The sequence below is a fragment of the Calliopsis andreniformis genome, unplaced genomic scaffold, assembly GCF_051401765.1.
Source record: "Calliopsis andreniformis isolate RMS-2024a unplaced genomic scaffold, iyCalAndr_principal scaffold0409, whole genome shotgun sequence".
In the NCBI taxonomy this organism is placed as follows: Eukaryota; Metazoa; Arthropoda; class Insecta; order Hymenoptera; family Andrenidae; genus Calliopsis; species Calliopsis andreniformis.
The window spans coordinates 45001-50973 of record NW_027480818.1 but is presented as its reverse complement, the minus strand read 5'-3'; the positions used below and the strand labels follow the sequence as shown (position 1 = coordinate 50973).

At 54.4% G+C, this 5973-nt stretch overlaps 1 non-coding gene and 1 pseudogene across 1 annotated transcript; both read right to left on the bottom strand.

Moving 5' to 3' along the window:
- Window positions 1-999: 999 nt before the first annotated feature.
- On the bottom strand, window positions 1000-3909 carry LOC143187907 (large subunit ribosomal RNA; annotated as a pseudogene).
- A 1357-nt stretch (window positions 3910-5266) lies between these two features.
- Window positions 5267-5421, bottom strand: LOC143187905 (5.8S ribosomal RNA). Its single transcript, XR_013003359.1, has one exon. It is a non-coding gene; the product is annotated as a 5.8S ribosomal RNA (ribosomal RNA).
- Between the last annotated feature and the right edge of the window lie 552 nt (window positions 5422-5973).

Genomic DNA, 5973 nt, shown 5'->3' with positions numbered 1-5973 from the left:
GACATCACCCGGGATATAGTCCGCACAGCCAAGGCCGACAGGGTCTCCCCTGACTCCAGGGCCCGCTTCCTCGCCCAGAGAGAACCCACTCGTGCAAGCACGTATGGTCATTCCCCAAGCCGATTGACTAGGCAAAGGGCTACTTTTCTCGCCTAGCCGCCCGTCTAGTCGAAGCGGAGGCCAAAGGTACGTGTTGGGGACGTCTCACCCGCAGGAGAGGGCCCCCTCAGATCCCAGGATCCCCTTTTCCGACGACACGGGTCGCCGCGCACGGCAAACACGCAGGAGGTGGTGATTTCGAACAGGCACCCCACTGTTCGTAGCCCGTTCCTTTTCTGGGCCCACACAATGCATGGAACTGGGCACTTGAGCCAAAGGCCCTTTGGGCCGCCTCGCTAAGATCCGATTTGCTTGGCTCTTTCGCCCTCCGAAGAGGGGTAAGCCGACCGGTGGGACCGCGTGGAGGTTCGAGATCATAACGATTTGCGTCACGAGAGGCTAAAACCAGCTCAGATAGTATATTACGCTTCGTGATCGCCAAAAGGACATCGGACTCCGGATTGCCCTGGCGCCCAAGTCCTGTGCGGACAAGGGCATAACGCCCCCGTTGAGGCCTGTTGAGTGCCTTCGGTATACACCTCTGAACACTCAACGCACACAGCAATAGCCGGGTTTCCAGCGGCGTATTGCTTTGCACCGATTAACGGGACATTTCCGTCTTCCAGATGTTTTGGAAGCCCATGGCCTAGTGGGAACCCATCCACACCAACCATGGGGTCCAGCGATGAGAGGTTGGACGAGACCTCTCGATGGTGCTTATTCGCTTTTTGCGTGGCTGCATTTAGTGTGCGGTCTCAATCGATCAGATCTTGCATTCGGGGGCGCTTCTGAGACGGAGCCACGTCTCTGCGCAGGACAACCACTATGAGGACCGAGTCCCTGCAGCTCCCCCCAGTCTAGGATACTAGTTTGGGCAAGCCCAACCCGACACCTCAGGCGACATTGGGGATCTTAACCGCTGCCCACCAGTAGATAGGGACAGAGGGAATCTCGTTAATCCATTCATGCGCGTCACTAATTAGATGACGAGGCATTTGGCTACCTTAAGAGAGTCATAGTTACTCCCGCCGTTTACCCGCGCTTTTTTGAATTTCTTCACGTTGACATTCAGAGCACTGGGCAGAAATCACATTGCGTCAACACCCGCGGGGGCCATCGCAATGCTTTGTTTTAATTAGACAGTCGGATTCCCCTGGTCCGTGCCAGTTCTGAGCCGAGCGTTGAATGGCGGCCGAAGAAACGACACGCGACGGCTGAACCGACGCGGAAGCCTCGCAGCAAGGAAGATCCGCGGGAGGCCAAGGCACGGGACCGAGTTCGGATCCCAGGACGTCGACCGAAGTCTAAGACCCTTCACCTCGCCCAGGCCCGGCACGTCAGCCAGACCCGCTTCCCGACCAAGCCCGACACGCCCCGCTCCTCAGAGCCAATCCTTATTCCGAAGTTACGGATCCAATTTGCCGACTTCCCTTACCTACATTAATCTATCGACTAGAGGCTCTTGACCTTGGAGACCTGCTGCGGATATGGGTACGAACCGGCGCGACACCTCCACGTGGCCCTCTCCTGGATTTTCAAGGTCCGAGGGGAATATCCAGACACCGCAGCAACTGCGGTGCTCTTCGCGTTCCGAACCCTATCTCCTTGCTAGAAGTTTCCAGGGAACTCGAACGCTTATACAGAAAAGAAAACTCTTCCCAGATCTCCCGACGGCTTCTCCAGGTCATTTTGGGTTACCCCGACGAACACTCAATGAGGGCCCGGATGTTAAACGGTTCCGCTGCCGGGTTCCGGAATAGCAACCGGATTCCCTTTCGCCCAACGTGTGTATGTCTCTTTTTTTATCTTTCAATTTATCTCTTTGTATAATAATATGTTTGCAGACATTGATTTTAGGACACCACATTTGCATAGGATTTCTCTTAGGGCTTAGGATCGACTGACTCGTGTGCAACGGCTGTTCACACGAAACCCTTCTCCACGTCAGTCCTCCAGGGTCTCGCTAGAGTATTTGCTACTACCACCAAGATCTGCACCGACGGCGGCTCCAGGCAGGCTCACGCCCAGACCCTTCTGCGCACACCGCCGCGACCCTCCTACTCGTCAGGGCTTCATGGAGGACGGTCACCAGTAATGGCACCGTCCCTCCCCACTTGCCGCTGACGGCAGAGTATAGGCGCGACGCTTCAGCGCCATCCATTTTCAGGGCTAGTTGCTTCGGCAGGTGAGTTGTTACACACTCCTTAGCGGATTCCGACTTCCATGGCCACCGTCCTGCTGTCTTAAGCAACCAACGCCTTTCATGGTATCCCATAAACGTCGACTTAGGCGCCTTAACTCTGCGTTTGGTTCATCCCACAGCGCCAGTTCTGCTTACCAAAATTGGCCCACTTGGCACTCTAATCCGAAATCTCGTGGCTTCAATGAACCAAGCAAGCCAGAGATCTCACCCATTTAAAGTTTGAGAATAGGTTGAGGTCGTTTCGGCCCCAAGGCCTCTAATCATTCGCTTTACCAGATGAGACTCGCACGCGTCCCCGAAGGAACGGAGGAGTGAGTGCCAGCTATCCTGAGGGAAACTTCGGAGGGAACCAGCTACTAGATGGTTCGATTAGTCTTTCGCCCCTATACCTAGTTCCAGCGATCGATTTGCACGTCAGAATCGCTACGGACCTCCATCAGGGTTTCCCCTGACTTCGTCCTGACCAGGCATAGTTCACCATCTTTCGGGTACCAACGTGTACGCTCTAGGTGCGCCTCTTCTCGCAATGAGAACGAGACGCCCCGGGAGTGCGGAGCACTATGCAGCGCCCATCCTCCCTCGGCCGACGCAAAGGACGACCTTCACTTTCATTTCGCCTTTAGGTTTACTCATCCCAATGACTCGCGCACATGTTAGGCTCCTTGGTCCGTGTTTCAAGACGGGTCCTGAGAGTACCCAAAGCAATAGCGCCGCCGACAGGTAATTCAAAGCTTGGCCAGTCCGAGGGCTCCGCCGGCTAACAGCTGGCCAGGCCCGTGAACGGGAAAGACGTCCGTACCACAGGGCAAACAAAGCTGACCGAGCTTGCGGCGGGCCTGACGCACCGTTCGAATGAGAAGACTGGTTGCGGCCCGATACCATCTGGGGAACACCGTCGCGCAGCCGGTCGGGTCACCGAGGGTCCGTCGCGCACGCACAAGGCGACGCAACGGTCTAACCGCCCGGGCCGTAGACCGACACGCAACGGGTCGCGACGTCCTACTAGGGGAGAAGTGCACGTCTACGTAGCCGGAACGTTCGCCGTTGGCCGTAACATCCGTGCGCCCTCCTTGCGGAAAAGCGTCGGACACCCCTTTCGGGGTTTCGCGCACCAACGGGAGCCAGCATTTGTCGACGATGAATCTCCCCTTTCGAACTTTTGGGTTTCTCAGGTTTACCCCTGAACGGTTTCACGTACTCTTGAACTCTCTCTTCAAAGTTCTTTTCAACTTTCCCTCACGGTACTTGTTCGCTATCGGTCTCGTGGTTGTATTTAGCCTTAGATGGAGTTTACCACCCACTTAGGGCTGCATTCTCAAGCAACCCGACTCTAAGGAGAGACCCTCCCGAGACGCGCACCGGTCGCTACGGGCCTGGCACCCTCTATGGGTAAATGGCCCCATTCAAGATGGACTTGGACGCGATGCAACGTCACGGGATAAACGGATCCTCCCGAACACTACATTTCCCTGCGGCAGTACCGCGGGATTCAGTGCTGGGCTCTTTCCTGTTCGCTCGCCGCTACTAAGGAAATCCTTGTTAGTTTCTTTTCCTCCGCTTAGTAATATGCTTAAATTCAGCGGGTAATCTCGCCTACTCTGAGGTCGTCGTATACGTGTTAAATATATATCACACACGTAGAGTGATATATTTTATATATGTGTAAAAATGACGAAAGAAGCTGTGGCGTAATCCTCGTACAACGGGGGCACACAACCGAGAGAAGCGGACCAGGCAGAGTGTGTGAACGAATGTTACGAGAAATGGGAAATGAGAGAGAGACTTGAGATCATGTTCGATGCGTCGTCCCAACTTCGCCGTGTGCCTTCGGAATATGTTGTCGTAACGCAACAGCAGCGTTTCCAAAGGTAAGGAAGCTCCTCGTCATTCGCCAGAAGTGATCAGCGGAGAGTAAGTCACATCGTCCTTAATGCGCCACACCAAAGCATCTTCGCGTCTCGTTTAATTCGATCTAAAGGAGAGAGACTCTCGCCAGGCGACTGCCGGTATGGTTTAACGCCCGTCCGCTTGCTTTTTGTATAGCTTTCGTGGACTGGACGACCGGACTTGACGCGCGGTCTCTCTCGGCGATCGACTAACGCGAAGACATGGGGCGACCGGACGCTGCTACCTTTCCACCTCCTCCTTCTAGGAGAGAAGTCATCCCTATGTGATGAGTCATATATATGGCGGCTGTGTAAGCCTCGCCAAAGAGGATTCAGGATACAGAAACAAGTTGTAGTACAGCACAACACATTCACGGAGCCACAAACGACTCGACCGAAACGTGGCCGGGGAAGATGCATCCCGGAACTTCATCGTTTCGACGAATGAGTGCCTCCTTTTCGCGTTGTTCCTGCAACAAGACGATCCCTCTAGAATCCCTGGGGCTCTGTTTCTCGTCATACATTTCTTCACCACACTACACGGGTGGGGTATACGCGATCTCGTGTTCATGCTCACTCGCACACCCTTTCATTGTCCTTCTCTGTAGTCTCACGACAAACTCTCTTGTGTGTCGTTGCGGGTTACGCACGCCTCTTTCTTACACGCATCATTTCAGACTACGTCGGGAGCGCGGATGAAAACTCGCACGAAAAGCGAACGCTGTCTGTTAACAATCACGAGGGTATCTGGCGAGACACGGAGGCTGGTCGATGATCGTACGTCCGCGCGCTTGCGTCCGGAGCGGTGCACATACACGCACGGGCGGTCGACAAATTAAGCGACTCACGACGCCGTGTGAAAAGTAGCACTCACGCAAGTCCGGAACGACAAAGCAACGACGATGACGACGATGTCTCCAGTCATCTGCCGTGTACACACAACCTTCTTCCCTCCATGACGTCTAGAGCGTATTCTCGCTTGTTTTCGTGCGACCGCGGCAAACGCCGACGAACGGTCCAACAATCGCTCGTACGTGACACCGAGATGCCAACGTAAGCAGTCTTAAGGTTACGTGAACGACCCTCAGCCAGGCGTGGTCCAGGAATTGTATCCGTGGACCGCAATGTGCGTTCGAAATGTCGATGTTCATGTGTCCTGCAGTTCACACGTTGACGCGCAATTAGCTGCGTTCTTCATCGACCCACGAGCCAAGTGATCCACCGTTCAGGGTTGTATTTTAATATTCTGTGTTCATGTATATATATATATATCATACTCGTATATAGTTCTCGGGTTCGGAAGAATCCGAGACCCGCGCCTCCAACTAGCACACGGTCGATGGAGGTTCGGGCGTCGCGACACTTCGTCCGAACGTAAGATACGAACGAACGAAAGTGACGACACAGGGGTCTCTGGGATGCGGTTCCGCACGGAGACCGCCACGCAATTGCGAACGGTTCCCGTAACGGCCAGGCGTAGAGTACATTTAAAAACCTAGGATCACAACCTGGAGAGTACGATTGGAGCCGACGGGGATACCCCGATCAAGTGAACCACGTACATCCACGGTGTTCTCCTCTGAAACGACACCCCCCATTTTATTGTCGCAGCGCCCTGCACGTACGTATTCCCCTCCTGATTTGGATAGCCGATGAGAACGGACTTCGCAGCCGGCTTCGATCGGTCTTTCTCATCCCGTTAAATTCACACACAAATTCATTATTCTTGGGAGTCAGACTCACGAAAGTCGAAGCTGTTAACAGCCGGTCCACAGTTGTTGTTCA